The 19,297-nt window shown below is 42.1% G+C and overlaps 1 long non-coding RNA gene across 1 annotated transcript in view; it reads right to left on the reverse strand.

The window, feature by feature from the left end:
• The window catches only part of LOC122933285, an 88,972-nt gene that overhangs the window by 13,283 nt on the left and 56,392 nt on the right, over window positions 1-19,297 (reverse strand). The window contains exon 3 of the long non-coding RNA XR_006388410.1: window positions 2,041-2,213. This is a non-coding gene — a long non-coding RNA (uncharacterized LOC122933285). The remainder of the gene's footprint in view (window positions 1-2,040; window positions 2,214-19,297) is intronic.

The following is a 19,297-nucleotide window of genomic DNA, read 5'->3' on the forward strand; positions in this document are numbered from 1 at the left end:
GCGCAAAGGGGTTTCCCACCTCAGACAATGGGGCATATCTTTTGGATATGCCCCCATTGTCTGATAACACTTTTGTGACCCGCACCTATCTGATAAATGCAGCCAGCAAAGTTGAGGAGGGCACACTGTGCATGTGCGGCCACCCTCCATTTATTTATATGGGGCTATTGAAAGTAGTCGAGCACTGGCTCTGCAATTTTCATTGGCCCCATAGAAGTGAATGGAAGCGGTGACTGTGCAAGTGTAAAGTGTTCCAATTCATTTCTATGGAGATTCAAAAAATAGCCTAGTGCGCATTGCCAGCCACCACTTTCCCAAAGATGGGACCCGTACCTATCAGACAATGGGGCCATATCCTAGTGATATTCTCCAATTGTCTGAGATGGGAATACCCCTTTGATAAATACTTATTTTTTAATGGCAAAGCATTCACACCAGTTGCTGTTATTTCCCAAAACTCTCCATTTCATACCTTACTTATTACACTATTGCTGCTTGAACTTGGTAATGTATGGACCACAATAGATAACATTTGATTAAATATGTGACATTTCATTTTTCTGTATGTCTGCATGATTGTGGAGTGCTCTGTGTGGAATACAGACTGTTCCACATAATACCGTATTTTTCTGTGACGCCCTTGTGCTTCTCATTTTATGGCTTTTTTTTATTTTCTTCATTTGCTTGAGAAATATTCTCTCTTCATCCCTCTATATAATTTTCTTCAACCATTTCTTCTGAAATGATATAGTGCATGTTTTATTTTCTACTTTTCTTCTGCTATTGCCCTTTCCCACCAATTATGTAACACCCTAATTTATGTTTTTTTTTCCTGCGCCCTATCAATTGTTCTGTTTCATATTTGTCTAGGTTCAAAGTCACTCTCCGCCTGCCTATACATTCCTCTTTTTTGTAATCATTGTTAACCTAAGAAATGCCATACTAGAGAATTGTTCTATTACTGAGACTGCATTTACCTATATCAATTATCTCGTACAGATTGCACCAGTAGTACAGAATGGAAACCAGCATTATACAAAGACTTACAAGTGACTCTCTGGGGAGGATATTATTTTAAAGCCCTCAAGGATACCAGGGGAAAAAAAAAAATTGGACCCTATGTCATTGACTTTTTATAAAGAGAAATGTTCTAAATAGTCCACACTCCCAAATGAAATGCAAATTGAAATTTGTAGATGTGACATTTTACAGCACCTGCTGAACAATTATCCAGTCGAATATAGAAAGTAATGATGTCCCTTTATTCTACCCATTACACTTAGAGATTAAAGATGTTTATTATAATAAAGCTGCAAGAGAATGGAACATCACATTTAAAAACATTTTCAATTGTATTGATTATTTGCAGATTATATGAGCTTAAAATAAGCTATTGTTTCATTTAAAAAAATAAATAAAAGGTGTAGGGATCCTGTACAAACTAGAGGCACAGCTTGTCTTCAGCATGCCTGCTGCTGAAAAGACCAATGTTTCACCACTTCGGCTGTTTCTATAATAGATTGTCCTGCTCCTGTACCAGTGTCTGATTATAACCCCAATCATTAACATCTGCGCTCTCCCCCATTCTGGCATGAGCAATAACTATCTAGCTGGCTGGGAAGAGGGGAGAGCAGAGGTGTTGATGATTTGTGTTATAATCAGGCACTGGGCGATGTCTGATTAATGCCTCTTCCTAATTTTAACACTGATTGCCAAAGCTCTCTCCCTTTCATTGTTGGCCAGGTAGTTATTCAGAGCACCGGAAAGAGGGGAGAACAGTGGTGTTAGTGATCGGTGTTATAATCAGATATTGGCACAGTACAATACATCTTCTGGGATGAAAGGCATGGTGCTTAAAAAGTCACAGATAAAAAAACAAAACGCATGTGTTTCCTGAGTTTCATATCTCTATAAAATTTCAAGTAACATCTGGAGCTGCTGCTTTTTCAGCCAAAAATACAAGTACAAAAAATTATTGCTGAAAAATAACACTAAACTAAGGGTGTTCCCTTAAAGAGTTTTCCCACAATGTAAACTTACTTCCTCCGCTGAAGGAATAGAATGGCAGGACAAGCAGGCGTATTCACTGGAATGATGATTGGCAATCCAATAGACAGTAAACAGAGTAGCAAATACTTGATCTGCTGGTCCACTCAATCAGGGGAATTGCAACCCTGTTCCTGTGATCAATGAGGATCCCAGCAGCAGGACCCCTACGGATAAGAAGAGATGAGAGAATTGATTCTAAACAAATCAGATTGGTTATGAATAGAGATGAGCGAATCGACGTTGACAAAGTGGAATTTGATCAGAATTTCAGGAAAAACTCGATTTGGACCGAATCCAAAATTCCTCATGGTTCGTGGTGACGAATCACATTTTTTCCTAACATTACTTCTGCAGTTGTTAGGACATGGAGCAAGGAACTCTGGGAACGAGAAATCACCCACAATGCCATGCATGCAGCCAATCAGCAGCCAGCCAGCCAGCCATGTGATGTCACAGCAATATAAATAGCCTTAGCCATCTTGGATTCAGCCATTTTCCAGTGTACTTAGTGCAGGGAGAGATGTCAGCAGGTGCTAGAGACAGAGCTATAGAAAGACTTTAAAACTTTTATTTTGCTGTATAGAAGTTCAGGGAAAGGACAGGGAGGAATAATTCCACAGTACTGAAGCAGAACGGTTCAGTAGGGAAGTTTACAGCCTGGGTAATAAAATACCACTGGTGTTGTTTTTAGGTCTCAAGACCAGCTATGATTATTCTCTTTACTCAAGGTTACCATCTTAAGACACAGGGTTTAGTAGACAATTTTGTCTGATTAACAGACTAATCTTTGAGAGCCTTATATGGTTATCTCTCATATGAGAATTCTCCCTCTTTTGGGGGTATTAGCCTAATCGATCGAGAATCTTTATATATCTCTATGTACTTGTGGACCTGCTTATCCTTTGTTATCCTGATTTACTATGTTGTAAAAAAAAAATCTCTTTTACACTTCAAAAAATTAATAAAACTTAAATTTACAAGGAACAATCCTATTACCCCTTGCTGTACTGACTGCAGATCCAAATTGCCATTATACAGCTCTGTAATTCCAGCAAACAATTCTTGTTATTGGAGTGCAAGTGCTGTTTGATAAGGCCAATAACATGGTTTATTACAAGGAAATATTTCTACATTTTATTTGCCCTTGTGCGGTATAAGGGCCCATTTGTCATTCAGCAGTGCAGTTATATGTTCTAAAGCCCTTTTTAGCATGTATAAGTGGCAAAAATATATATATTATTTGCCGTTCAGCGGTGTAGCTGTATGTTCTAAAGCCCTTTTTGGCGTGTATAAGTGGAAAAAAATATATATATTATTTGCCATTCAGCGGTGAAGCTATATGTTTTAAAGCCCTTTTTTGGCGTGTATTAGTGGCCAAAAATATATATTTGCCATTCAGCGGTGCATTTATATGTTCTAAAGCACTTTTTTGTGTGTATTGGTGGCAAAAAATATATATATTTTCTGTTCAGTGATGCAGTTATATGTTCTAAAGCCTTTTGTGGTGTGCATAAGTGGAAATAAATAAGGGCCTATTTGCCGTTCAGTAGTGCAGTTATATGTTCTAAAGCCCTTTTTGGTGCGTATTAGTGGGGGAAAAAAGGGCTTATTAGCCGATGTGTGGTGAAGTAAGAAAATTACAGATTATTTTGGGGTGTTTTAATTTTCTTTTTATTTATTTATTTATCTAACAGTATGTCAGACAGAGAAGTGCCAGGCCCTGCACAGGGGAGTGGCAGAGGCCTAAATGTTTCTGGCACAGGCACAAGTCGCAGAAGAGTAAGGGGGCATGGCAACAGGAAGCGCAGTGAGAGCCCTGAGCTTTTGGTTTCATCTAGCGGTCGTGTCTTGACCAGCAACCCAGCGGTTCTTGAATGGTTGACTCGGTCATCCACTTCGTACCAAGTGACATCAGACACCCGCGGCCAAGAGTCTGTGGTTTTGTCAGGCACAACCCTTAGTTGGCATGGCCCGGGAGCAGGCCCTGTGCCCTCACCTGTCCTCAACCTGCCTCTGTCCTTTTCTGTTCCCTCAACCAGAGAAGTATTTTATGCTGTGGGCTCAGCAAGGACGAGCTACTAGAGGGCAGTCAGCAGTTACTGGCCAGTCAAGATGTGGATAAGATATCTGCTGCTTCCTCCGGTAGGCAGATAAGTAGTGATGAGGAGAGAGGCGTTGGAGCTGGTGTTGCGAGCGGTTAGGCTCCTGACCCAAAGACCGTTGAGGAGAAAATCAGTGACGTGCAGACAGTACTCGATGATGAAGATGTAGCTGATCGCATTTGGTAGCCGGGTGAATTAGGGGCTTCATCATTGGGAGAATAGGATGGCAGCTTGCCCGTGAGGCAGCAGCTGAGCCAGCGTGGCCTGGAGTCAGCAGGGTGGCAGTAGTTGGAGGTCGGGAGCCAAACGAGCCTGGGGTAGATCACCCACTTTGCAGGAGCCTACCTGTTGGGAAAGTAGTGGTTCATAGAAGCAGCGGCGGTAGCAGTCAGTCAGTGCAGAGTGTTGGGGGTAAAATCACCTACTCGGCGGTGTGGCAGGTTTTTGTTAAGCTGCCGGAGGGGGTGAACATGGCCATTTGTAGAATCTGTGGGCAGAAGGTGAAGCGTGGGCAGATTGACAATCAATCACCGAAGCGATTGCCAAGAGACAACAGTATGCATGCACTCATCCAACGGCGCAAAAGCTGAATGTGCTCCTGGCCAAGTTGCTGGTGCTGCAGTCCCTCTCTTTCCAAGTGGTGGACACTGCACTTTTCAGAAAACTGATGGCTTTTGCCAAGCCGAGGTGGAGAGTCCCAAGCCATCATTTCTTTGCCAAAAAGGCAGTACCAGCCCTGCACACGTATGTAGAACAGAAGGTGGGCCAGTCCTCGTGCACACACATGTAGAACAGAAGGTGGGCCAGTCCTTGAGTCTTTCGGTGTCTGCCAAAATGCACGGCAGCGCCAACGTGTGGAGCTGTAAAAATGGTCAGGGACAATACATGTCCTTTATGACCCACTGGGTGAATGTGGTTCCTGCACAGCCACACCAGCAACTTAGCCAGGTGACGCCACTTCCGCCTTCATGTTCTCACGCCGTTGGTTCTGCGAAAATATCCGCCTCTGCCTTCTCATCCTCCTCCGTGTCCTTAGCCTCCACTTCAGTGACAATTCACAGTGCCCCTCCAGCATACCACATGTGCAGTGCACAGCAGTGTCAACCTGTTCTGCACCTTGTTTGCCTGGGCAAACAGAGTCACACAGGGGAGGAACAGCTCCGTGTTCTTCAGCAAGAAATCGAATACTGTCTTTCTCCATGACAACTTAAAATCTGAACCATGGTGACCGACAACGGGTAGAACATGTTGTAGACGCTGCGCCCTGCATGGCACACGTATTCAATCTGGTTGTCAAGCGGTCCTGGAAGTCTTCCAACCATCTGCAAGACATCCTAAATTAGCTAGGAAACTTTGCATGCACTTCAGGCACTCGTACACCGCAAAGCACACCCTCCTTGAGCTGCAGCGGTAGAATAGCATCCTCCAACATAGGCTGATATGCAATGTTTTCACCTGTTTAAATTCCACCCTCCATATGTTGGACCGACTATACGAACAGAGAACGATTTCTGTATGATCCAAGCTGACAGGATTACTCCCCTGTGTAACTTAGATGTCAGCCAGTGGCAGCTCATGTGTGACACCTGCCGTTTGCTCAGGCCCTTTGAGGAGGCCACGTTATTTGTAAATCGGCAGTACTAAGGAATAAGGAATAAACAATGTCATTCCACTGCTATATGTCCTGGAACAGATGCTGGTAAATACTGGTCAGGGAACTGGGGACATGGCGACTAGATCTCATGGCAACATGAGCCCTGTGCGGGCTGAACTGGAGGAGGAGCAGGAGGACATTGGAGGATATCGGAGCACAAGCAATGTGTAGAGAAATGGGTGGTTTTTCTACACAGGTAACAGGAGAGGAGGAGCAGCCAGAGGAGCTACAGGGCGGAGGAAGAAAAGGCAGAGGACCTAGACACACTGTGGCAGTATGCAGTGGAGATGGAGGCAGGGAGTCCCTCTGAGTCACTTGCACAAATGGCCCGATGCATGCTCACTTGCTTGAGTAGTGACAGCCGAATTGTCAGCACTCGGCAGAGGGATGACTTCTGGCTCTCCACCTTGTTGGACCATCGCTACAGGTCCAAAATGGGGGCCTTTTTTTACACCCGCTGAGAGGGATGACAAACTGAACTACTGTAGAGACATCCTATGTAGGCAGCTGGCCACTGCCATTTGTACCATCGTCCATCCTCTCGCAGGTCTGACCGGGGGGGCCCTCTGTGCTCACGTTCCTCTGCCATAGCTGCTGTGGCAGGGTGGTTAGATAGGAGGAGTTCCAGCTCCATCAACAGCAACTTCAGTCTAGAGTCGCTGATAAGCAGCTTTATTCACCCGTTTACTGAAGAAACTACTCCCCAGCAGCAGCAGCTCGACCTGAAGCAGGACCTAAACCAGCAGGTGGTGGCATACTTGGACAGCACCCTGCCACCCCACATTGAAGATCCGCTGGACTACTGGGCAGCAAAACTGGATTTGTCCTGCCTGGCCAGTAGTGTGGCATCAGAGTGGGTGTTTAGTGCGGGGGGGGGGGCATAGTTAACCCAAGAAGAACTCGCCTGTCTACCCAAAGTGTGGAGAGACTGACGTTTGTTAACATAAATCAGGCGTGGATCCACCAGGATTTCCACCCACCAATACCTGATGCGTTAGACTAGATCATCCATGGTGCCACACGAACACTTTGAAAGAAGAGACCGGTTTCTTCTGGCTACCTGCCTCAGCTACTATTCTGATGCTGCCATCTGCCTGATGCCACAAATCTGATGCCAAGTGCTCCTTCTTTCACCCAGCATCTTCAGCTGGTACTGGTATTGCCACTCACCTCCCCACTCTGTCACCGGGTCACTCTGTGGTCTCCTGATGCTGCTGACACCTCTACATTATGTCACCTTGCCACTCTGTGGCCTCCTGATGCTGCTGCTACCTCAACACTTTGTCACCTTGCCACTCTGTGGCATCCTTATGTTGCTGCTGCCAACTCCATACTGTCATTGTGCCACCCCGTGGCCTCCTTCTGATAGCTACTAGAGATGGGTCATTGATCCAGAGAGAAATTCTGATTGCCTGATTGGAGTCAGGAAGGAATTTTTTTTCCCCTTAAGTGGGGAAAATTGTCTTCTACCTCACAGTTTTTTCTTTCTTGCCTTCCTCTGGATCAACTTGCAGGATAACAGGCCGAACTGGATGGACAAATGTCTTTTTTCGGCCTTATATACTATTTTACTATGTATAATCGGTCCAACATATGGAGGACATATGGAGGATGGAATTCCAAAGGATGAAAAAGTTGCATATCAGACTATGTTGGGGGACACGGTTCTGCCGCTGCAGCTCAAGGAGGGTGTGCCTTGCAGTGTACGAGTGGCTGAAGTGCATGCAATGTTTCCTGCCCATTTTCTGGATGTCTTGAAGATGGGTGGAAGGCTTCAGGAACCGCTTGCCAACACCATGTTCTTCCCATAATCGGTCACCATGCTTCTGATATTGAGTTGTCGCAGAGAAAGTCAGGATTCAATTTCTTGATAAAGGACACGGAGCAGTTCCTCACCTGTGTGACTCAGTTCGCCCAGGCAAACGAGGTGCGGAACAGCGTGACACCACCATGCCCTGCACATGTGGTATGCTGGAGGGACACTGTGAATTGTCCCTGAAGTGGAGTCTGAGAACACGGTGGAGGATGCGGAGCCAGATGCGGACCTTGTCGCCCCAACGGTGTGAGAACGTGGAGGCATAATTGACAACACCTGGCCAAGTTGCTGGTGTCGCTGTGCAGGAACCACATTCGCCCAGTGGGCCGTAAAGGATTGTAATGCATTGTCCCTGACTGTAGTTACAGCTCCACACGTTGGCGCTGCTGTGCACTTTGGTAGACACCAACAGGTTCAAGGACTGGCCCACCTTCTGTTCTACATGTGTGTGCAGGGCTGGTTCTGCCTTTTTGGTAAAGAAATGACGGCTTGGGACTCTCCACCTCAGCTCGGCACAAGCCATCAGTTCTCTGAAAGGTACAGAGTCCACCACTTGGAAAGGGAGGGACTGCAGCACCAGAAACTTGTCCAGGAGCACATTCAGCTTCTGCGTTGTTGGATGAGTGCACGCCTGCTGTTGTCTCTTAGCAATCGCCTTGGTGATTGATTGCTGATGGAATGAGTGACGAGGAGTAGGATGGAGAGGAGCAGGAGCATCAGGACCAGCAGATGATGGGAAGGACAGACAGCTCCCTTCGGCAGAGGTGGTGGAGCCTTGACTGCCTGAAATCAGGTGCGTGCCACTGGGTGATGCAGCAGTTGCTGCAGCAGGCCGGACCACCACATCGGATCCATGGTTCTCCCAGTCCACTTTATGGTGACGCTGTATATGTTGACGCAGGGTCGTGGTGCCAACATTGGCACCCTGACCACACTTCACCTTCTGCCCACAGATTCTACAAATGGCCAAGTTCACCTCCTCCGGCGGGTTAACAAAAAACTGCCACACTGCCAAGTAGGTGATTTTACCCCCAACACTCCGCACTGACTGACTGCTACTTCCGCTGCTTCCGTGAACCCCTCCACCACTACTTTCTGGGCAGGTAGGCTCCTGCGAAGCAGGTGGTCTACCCTGTGCACGTTTGGCTCCCGACCTCCCACTGCTGCCACCCTACTGACTCCCGGCCACGCTAGCTACTTGCTGGCTCCGCCACTGCCTCATGGGCAAGCTGCCACCCTCTTCTCCCGATGATGATGAAGCCCCTAATTCACCTGGCTCCCAAGTGCGATCAGTTACATATTCAACATAGAGTACTGTCTGCATGTCACTTACCACTCGCAACTCCAGCTCCAACGCCACTCTCCTCATCACTACTTGCCCGCCAACCGGAGGAAGCGGCGGATGTCTCCTCCACATCTTGGCTGGCCAGTAGCTGCTGACTATCCTCTAGTAGCTCGTCCTCGCTGTATAGTGGACATAGCCAACAGCATATGACACTTCTTTCTCTTGCTGAGGGAACCTAAAAGGACAGAGGCAGGTTGAAACCACCGACTTTTGGCTGGGGGTGTCTGATGTCACTTGGTACAAAGTGGATGACCGAGTCAACCATTCAAGAACCGTTGGGTTGCTGGTCAAGACACGACCGCTAGATGACACCAAAACACAGGTCTCTCGCTGCGACTCCTGCTGCCATGCCCCCTTACTCTTCTGCGACCTGTGCCTGCGCCAGAAACATTTAGGCCCCTGCCATGCCCCTGTGGCACTACTCTGTCTGACACACTGTTAGATCAAATAAATAAAAAGGAAATTAAAACACCCCAGAAAAGGCAGTAATTTTCTCATTTCACCACACAACGGCAAATACTTTTTTTGTGCCACTTATGCACGCCACAAAAGGCTTTAGAATATATAACTACAGAGCTGAAAGGCAAATAATATGTATTTTTTTGCCACTAATAGATGCCAAAAAGGGCTTTAGAACATATAACTGAACCGCTGAACAGCAAATAGGCCATTATTTTTTTCCCACCTATACATGTCACAAAAGGCTTTAGAACATATACCTGCACTGATGAACGGCAAATATATATATATATTTATTGCCACTAATACATGTCAAAAAGGTCTTTATAACATATAACTGCACCGCTGAACGGCAAATATATATTTTTTTGCCACTAATACACGCCAAAAAGTGCTGTAATTTTCTCACTTCACCACACAACCGCAAATACTTTTTTTGTGCCACTAATACATGCAAAAAAGTGCTTTAGAATATATAACTGCACCGCTGAATGGCAAATGTATATTTTTTTGCCACTAATACATGCCAAAAAGGGCTTTAGAACATATAACTGCACCGCTGACCGGCAAATAATATATATTTTTTTGCCACTAATATGCGTGAAAAAGGGCTTTAGAACATATAACTGCAACAATGAACGGCAAACAGGCTCTTTTTTTTCCACTTATACACGCCAGAAAAGGCTTTAAAACATATAACTGCACAACTGAACGGCAAATAATTTATAATTTTTTACCATGAATACACGCCAAAAAGGGCTTTTGAACATATAACTGCACCTCTGAATGGCAAATAGGCGCTTATTTTTTCCACTTATACATGCCGCAAAAGGATTTAGAACATATAACTACACTGCTGACCGGCAAATAATATATATTTTTTTGCCACTGATACATGAGAAAAAGGGCTTTAGAACATATAACTGCACTGCTGAATGGCAAATAGGCCATTATTTTTTTCCACTTATACGTGCCACAAAAAGCTTTAGACAGTGGCGTAGTTAGAAATGACCAGGCCCCACAGCAAATTTTTGAATGGGGCCCCCCTCCCCCAGTAATTTTTTCACAATGCCTTCCTTTCATGCCGCCCCCATTCCTGTGCCTAGTAAAGATTGCTCTCTCAGACCAGGCCCAGCAGCTGCGCCGTCCATTTTCTACACTGTCTATACTGTCACTGTATATAATTTTATTCTGTAATACTGTTGAGGGTGCCCTGACAAAATATTTTAGTCCTCCTCCTCCTGGATGGGCCCCCTTCTGGGTCAGGGCCCCAAAGCAGCCGCTTCCCCTGCTTCCCCTATAGTTACGCCCCTGGCTTTAGAACATGTATCTGCCCTGCTGAGCAGCAAATATTATATATTTTTGTGCCACTAATACAGGCCAAAAAGGGCTATAATTTTTATCTCTTCTCCACACAACGGCTAATAAGCCCTTTTTCCCACTTATACAAGCCAAAAAATGCTTTAGAACATATAACTGCACAGCACAAGGGCAAATAAGACATATAAATATTTCCTTGTAATAAACCCTGTTAATGGCTGTATCAAACAGCACTTGCACCCCAATAAAAAGAACGGTTTGCTGGAATTACAGATCTGTATAATGGCAATTTGGATCCCCAGTCAGTTCAGCAAGGTGTAAAAGGATTGTTCCTATTACCCAGGCTGTAAACTCCCCTACTAAACCCTGTTCTGCTTTAATACTGTGGAATGATTCCTCCCTATCCTTTCCCTGAACTTCTATATAGCAAAATAAAAGTTTTAATGTCTTTTCTACCACTGTCCCTAGTGCCTGCTGATGTCTCTCCTTGCATTAATTACACTGGAAAATGGCCGAATACAAGATGGCTGAGGCTAATTATAGGGCTGTGACAGCACAAGGCTGGCTGGCTGCTGATTAGCTGCATGCATGGCATTGAGGGTGATCCCTCGTTTCCAGAGTTCCTTGCTCCATGTGCTAACAAATGCAGAAGCCATTTTAGGAAATATGTGATTCACAACTAAAGTAATTACAGGAATGAGGGAATTACACTACCCTGAAAGATTATCAAAATTAGGGTTATTCACTTTTGAAAAAAGACGACTGAGGGGAGGTTTAATTACTATGTATAAATATATCAGGGGTCAGTACAGAGATCTCTCCCATTATCTATTTATCCCCAGGACTGTGACTGTGACAAGGGGAAATCCTCTGTGCCTCGAGAAAAGAAGGTTTGTACACAAACATAGAAGAGCATTCTTTACGGTAAGAGCAGTGAGACTATGGAACTCTCTGCTTGAGGAGGTGGTGATGTTAAGTTCACTAAAAGAGTTCAAGAGGGGCCTGGATGTATTTCTGGAGGGTAATAATATTACAGGCTATAGCTAGTGAAGAGGGGTCATTGATCCAGGGAGTTAAGTGGGGAAAATTGGCTTCTACTTCACAGTTTTTTCCCCCCCTTCCTCTAGATCAACTTGCAGGATAACAGGTTGAACTGGATGAACAAATGTCTTTTATTTAGGTCTTATATACTATGTTACCGCAAAGGGTGAGGAAATTCGGATTCGGTGCAAATCAAATTGTTCCTGAAATTCGGATCAAATTCCACTTTGTCAACTTCAATTCACTCATCTCTACTTAGGAGTCCATTTGGTGGTCCTAAAGAGTCATTGACAGACTTCCCTATATGAGCATATATACAGACATAACTAGCAGTCACTGAGTAGGACAGCCCACTGAACTCCTTAGCGTGCAGGGATATAGATGATAAATAAAGAAGTTGTACTGGATGTTTTCTAATAAAACAATATATCAATCTGCTCAGGTCCTCCGGCCCAAATGTTGGGCTATATTTTCTGTGTGACAGGTTACCTTTAAATTAAGTTATAAATCCCAAAATTGTGATGTATGCAATATCACCACTCATGACCTTTTAGAACTACCGTTTTAGTCAACAAGTGCTGTACAAATTATTCCTACGAGATGTGAAAGAATTGGCCTTCCTTAAGGTTCACAAGTGGTCATAAACAATCTACCCTACTGTGAGAAAATGTTTAAATTCTTGTGATTATCCTTACATTATGACTACTAGTGTTGAGCAAATTGAAGTGACGTGAATTGACTTCGATCCAAATTGCAGGAAAAATTCAATTCACCACAAATTTGAATTTCCTTGTGCTTTGTGGTAATGAATCGGGTTTTTCCTAAAATGGCTGCTACACATGTTGCAAAGTGAAAGTACGAAGAATGGGAATGCGATATAAGCTATTATGCCATGCAGCCAGCCAATCAGGAGATAGGCATTCCCTGTGATGTCACACCCTTATAAAAGCCTTCCTTATTCTGTGTGGTCATCAACATTTCACTGTTAACTAAGCATCAGGAGAGATGAGACAAGTGCTAGGGACAGTGTGTTAGAAAGCTTTTAATTCTATAATATTGGATAGGGACAGTGCAGGGACAGAGAAGGAAGATCATAGGGAGAGTGTTTAGACACTGTAGGAAGACCTTAAAGAGACTGCAGGGACAGTGCAGGCTCAGTATTATCGCTCTGTGTATCTTATTCATCTGCCGTGCCATTTGTTCTTAATCTGTTATACATAGACTTACTGTGCATAAGACTCATTTTTAAAAGGCGGTCTAATATATAGGTGCCTTTATCTAGTTCATCTAATGCACCATTTATACTTAATCTGTTGTGTTATACATAGACTTACTGTGCATCAGACTCATTGTCAACAGGTGGTCTAATATATAGGCGCGTTTATCTAGTACACTTACTGTGCCATTAATACTTAATTAATCTGTTTGGTTATAGATAGACACATTGATTAATAAATAAGCAAGTCTATTAGGTCCCGATTCACAAATTGGGATGATACACCTGTCTATTTCTACTGTTTGTGTTGTGTCCACATTGATTAATAGATATGCAATGCCATTAGACCGTTATTCACAAATTGGGGTGATACATTTGTCTCATTCTACTGTTTGTTGCGTGTCCATCTTGATATTTAACCGCTTCTGTTAGCCAAACAGTTATTGTGATTTAGTGTTACAGAGAGGTTTTATTTAACACCCTGTGAGCAGTGCAAATAAATTGATTCTACACACAGCAGAGTTGACCCCGAGTTGATTGTCGTTTTCTGTCGGAAAAATTATTAGTTTATCTGAATTTTTGTTTTTTTTTGCAAAAACATTAGTCTTTTACCAAATAAATTAGTCTGCTCCAGTATTACAATCCCTATGATGAACGAGGTTGAGCAGGTAACCAGCACCTGGTGGCAAACAGAAACACGACGATCCATTCAGTGCAGTACATGTGCAGCCCCAGACATGTAAGGGTATCACAGAACAGCTGAACGCCACTTAGCCCTGCAGAAAGTTGGACGCAGAATACCTGGGGTTAAATAACTCCTTGTAATTAGGGTTAAAACCCGATGGATTACTGCCACAAATGAGGTTTGTCGTTCGTTATTGGAATGAACCACACAAATCATTCCACCAACTGGACCCAAATTAATTTTAGCAAATACATTCCATTAGCAAAAAAATTGCAATCGTTTATGGTCAGAACTACGACAGTATTACCAGACAAATCGCTCCACCAACTGGAGCCAAATTCATTATTTTTAGCGACCACATTCTGTTATTGAATATTTGATTCTGCGTCACTCTGAAAACTACAACAAATTTTTAATAAATAGTATGTCATTGTACAGTGCAAATAAATTTTAGCCCATGTGGATCCCTCCATAAGGTCCGGGACCCCTCCATACTATGAAATTAACCCTTTTACTACCAACACATTAATTACGCAACCAGCAATAATGCTGATTGCAGTAATTAAAGATTTTAAATGCCGTGATCAAGTGAGATCACAGCATCTAAAGTGTCAAAAACTCATGCTCATGCTTACGGGAATCCTACCGACCTCTTCTGCGGCCAATGGGAATGCCGGTAATTAGTTTGCATGCCCTGGGTATTGCAGAAGACACCCAGGGTATTTAAACTGCTATTCTAATTTTGGCAACCAGATGGCAGGCCAACATAAGAAATGAGCAATGGACAGTAATAATATTTTTAAAAATACATGATTGTTCAAAATTTAAAATATAAAAATCGATTTTTAGGCTCATATAAGAGATTCAAAATCATTCCAAAAAATTTCTAAACACTTTAAAAATGTATAAAAAATGTAAAAAAATATAAGTTTAAATCACCCCCTTTCCGTATAATAAAAAATACTAAATAACAAAAAATATAAACATCATGGGTATCACCACAACTGAAAATGCCATACTATTAAAATATAAAAATGTTTTTCCAATATAGCGAATGTATTGTGTAATGGAAAAAAGGGTCAAATGGCCAATTTGCCACTTTTTCAATGCTTATCTTACCCAAAAATGCAATAAAATGTGATCAAAAAGTCACAAACACTCCAAAATGGTATCAATAAAAACAAAAAATTGTCCCGCAAAAAATGAGTCTCCACACAGCTCAGTAGACTGTCTAACTATAGAAAAGTTATGGGGGTTACAATATGGTGATGTAAATAAAAAAAAATGTTTTTTCAAAGTTTAAATTTATTTTTACACTATTTAGACATAAACAACCTATATGAGGCTTTGTTGTAATCAAACTGACCCAGAGAATGAAGGGCATTGGTCAGTTTTGCCGCAAACAAAATGTCGTGGTAACAAGACCCGTAAAATGGTGGAGGAATTGAGTTTGTTTTTTTTTCAATTCCACCCCATTTTGATTTTTTTTTTTTACTGCTTCCCACTACATTGTATGCCATAATTAATGGTGGCATTAGAAAGTACAACTCCTGCAAAAATAAGCCCTCATACCTCTATGTGACAGGAAATATAAAAAGATTATGGCTCAAGGAAGATAGGAAAAAAAAATGAAAACGCAAAAACCTTTGGTAGTGAAGGGGTTAAGGCCCCTTTCACACTGGTGAGAATTCCGTGTGAGGTGAACGCATTGCACCTGCACTGAATCCGGACCCATTCACTTCAATGGAGCTGTTCCGATGACTTGTGCGTTGCGTGAAAATCACAGCATGTTCTATATTCTGCATTTTTCACGCAACGCAGGCCCCAAAGAAATGAATGGATCTGCGTAAAAATCGCAAGCATCCCCAAGCAAGTGTGTATGCGGAGCGATTTTCACGCATGGTTGCTAGGAGATTATGGGGATGAAAGCAACCCCGGCCACATTTAAGTGTATTCACTGTATTATTTTCCCTTATAACATTGCTATAAGGGAAAATAATAGCATTCTTAATGCTGAATGCTAACTAAAATGTTGATTGAGGGGGTTTAAGAAAAATAAATAAAATGAACTCACCGTGTCCAATTGATTGCACAGCTGGCATGGTCTTCTTGCTTCTTCTTTCAGGACCTGAAAAATAACTTTTGATGTAATCACGCTTACCACGCAGGTCCTGCTGAATGCGGGATCAATTGGGTAAGGTGAGTTAATTATATATATTTTTTAACCCCTCAATCCACATTTTAGTTATCATTCTGTATTAAGAATGCTATTATTTTCCCTTATAAAATGAATAGAACACCTAACCCAAACCCGAACTTCAGTGAAGAAGTACGGGTCCGGGTCTGGGTACCACATTCAGGTTTTTTTCACGCGCGTGCAAAAACACATTGCACTCATGCGGAAAAAAATGAACATCGGAATGCAATCGCAGTCAAAACTGACTGCAATTGCATGCCTACTTGCGCCGTTTTCCCGCAATGCACACGCGACGCATCCGGAGCAAATCCTGGACGCCCGTGTGAAAGAGGCCTAATGGTATTTTGCTTTAAATATATCTGGGCTAAAACCAAATGTGCTGAACTTGTTGGATGGATCAAGCATGGCATTGGATTATTGCTATATGGGATGAGTGTCTTTGGTTATCGGAATGAACCACACAAATCACTCCACCAACTCGATCTAAAATCATCATAGATTTTAGATTTTTACATTCTTTTAGTCAGTGCTTGGTCAGTAGTCATAAAAAAAAAATATAAAAAAATAAACAGCACTGCAGGTTTAAAGTGATGTCGGGTCTGTTCACATCAGATATTGTCCAAAAGAAAAGAATGCGCTGCTGCTGGTTATTCTGAGTAGGGATGAGCGAATCAACTTTGAATAAAACATCCAAGGTCGATTTCCATAAAACTTTGTTTCAATACTGTACGGAGCGAGCGCTTCGTACAGTATTAGAATGTATTGGCTCTAATGAGCCGAAGCTATTACTTTGAGAAGTCTTGCGAGACTTCTCATAATAACTTCAGAAATTGATTGCTACTGTAAAAAAAAACATTTCCCAAACTCGGTTCGGTCCAAGATCTTTCTTGTGATATAGTCAATCATTGCTTCTTATACAAATGCTTCTGTCCAAATCTCCGTGCTCAACTCTATAATGGTCGAATGGAGATTGAATTCACAAATAGTGAAGCACCACAGATACAAAACATTATCCTGCAATTTTATTACTCTTGCAAAATTATAAAAGATACAAGCATATCAAGATAAAAGACATAAATCTCCCGTCAATCGCCCAACCCGGGTTTCATCATCTGCTTTAGGGCTCTTGCACACAATCGTATGCCCTCCGTGACATACAGTCCGTGAGTGGGCCATATGTCCTGGAGTGGCATTGATCGTGCGCATGGGAGCACACAGAATCAGAAATTACAATGATTCTGTGGACGTCGGGCTGCCCGCGAGGCTATTGTCCCGCACTCATATGATCATATGAGTGCGGGACAATAGTCCCGCGGGCGGCCCGACGTGCACAGCATCATTGTAATCTATGATGCTGTGTGCTCCAGTGTGCACGATCAATGCGGCTCCAGGACATATGGCCTGCTCACGGACTGTATGTCATGGAGGGCATATCGTCGTGTGCAAGAGGCCTTATCAGGAGTGTGTACTCCTCCCACTTAAGGGAGATCCTTTTATAGTCAACTACAATCACAAATGACTGTTTATAAGAACTAAACTAAAGTTACAAAAAAAGACATAAAAAGGGAGAGCAATTTCAGGCTCTATCCCCTAGTAATAATTATATGTTTTCAATAATCATGATAGAATAGAACCACATCAAATCCATTCATAAAATGTCCACATGATTACTACAGCCAAAAATCTATTGAGAAGAAGATTGTAATTTAGTTAACTCTGCATACATCCTGCAACTATTGATATACAAAAACTTTATTAGAATAGTTAAATGAGACAGTGTCAGTGAAATTGTAGAAATAGTTATAAACGGTATTCCTGTGTCTAATTCTTCTGCAAAACATTTAGTAATATTAGCATATGAATTATCATTCAATATAAAAGAAATATAGTCCATCTAGATGACATTCACTTTATCACATCACAAAATATTTGATTACTTATACAAAATCCCACTTCATCAGCTAACCCATGAAGGAAGAATAAAGGACCGATTTATCCTCATAATAAATTCTGCACTGTTGATAAAAAAAAAATAATGAAAAAATATTCCTATTCTTATGCAGAAAAACACGGTCTGCACAGCAGGGCTCTAAAGTAATAGACCCATGCATACATGGATACTGTATGCAGTTTTGTCTCATTATGTTTCATTATGCTTGACTAGTGCCTTGAGCCTGTTTTTTTTTTTTTCTACAATGCCAATGTTTCTTTTATTAAATTTCATCTGTCATGTACATGCCGATATTGAGTTCTTTGAATTTCTAAAGACTAAAACTAGATGCACATATTTCTTTTCCAGTCCAGGACACATAAATGAAACATTTTTTGCACAAATAACATTTTGGACGAAAGCCTAATGAAAATGAATTTCACTTAAAAAAGAAATAAAGAAAAAAGTTGCACTATTTAAACAATAGCATGCCAATAATTGGCTGGCTGCAGATGGTTTTGAAGGTCACAGGAAAACAAGCTATGCATTGATATACAGACAAATCAGGAGTGCATTTTAGTCTTCTCTCATTAATGTGCCAAACTAGTGAGCATCAATGTATGCAAACGCAAACAGTGCTGCATTATTATCAACTTGTAAAATAAATTTGCAACTGCTTTTAATTTTTAAGTGGCATTTGCTTCATTTGGTATGCCTTACTGAGACAAGCACTGCTGGAACACAAAGTGCACTGGCTCATCTAAATCCTCTTTAGCTCCTTTGGAAGTTTAAGATGCAGTCTATCATTACTTATGGTCTTATTTATTTCAAAGTAAGCTTGTCAGAGTTACTCACTAGGCTATAAAATGTTCAAAGTGGACAGGGAAATGTACAACCACAAAGCATTGGCACATATGAGATAATAAAATACTCAAATAAGAACAGCATAGGGTAAGCACTATTCAAGTTGAGATGGTTAAAGTCCAGCATGTCAAAATCAAGTGACAAGGCAATGTAAGAAGAGCAAAAATTGAAGGTGGTGGAAGCAAATAAAAATGAATGTATATATAGATACATGTGCCAATATTTTCAGTTGATAATTATAATAATACAGGAGTTATTGCTAACTGTATAATAGTTTATAACTATTATATTATTATGCTTATCCTTAGAATTACTGCTGTTAAATTGAGATGAATATACACTCACCTAAAGAATTATTAGGAACACCTGTTCTATTTCTCATTAATGCGATTATCTAGTCAACCAATCACATGGCAGTTGCTTCAATGCATGTAGGGTTGTGGTCCTGGTCAAGACAATGTCCTGAACTCCAAACTGAATGTCAGAATGGGAAAGAAAGGTGGGCTGCAACAGCAGAAGAAATTTGCACGAGCTCACCAAAATTGGACTGTTGAAGACTGGAAAAATGTTGCCTGGTCTTATGAGTCTCTGTGGAGACATTCAAACGGTAGAGTCGGAA

The sequence above is a fragment of the Bufo gargarizans genome, chromosome 3 (assembly GCF_014858855.1).
Source record: "Bufo gargarizans isolate SCDJY-AF-19 chromosome 3, ASM1485885v1, whole genome shotgun sequence".
In the NCBI taxonomy this organism is placed as follows: Eukaryota; Metazoa; Chordata; class Amphibia; order Anura; family Bufonidae; genus Bufo; species Bufo gargarizans.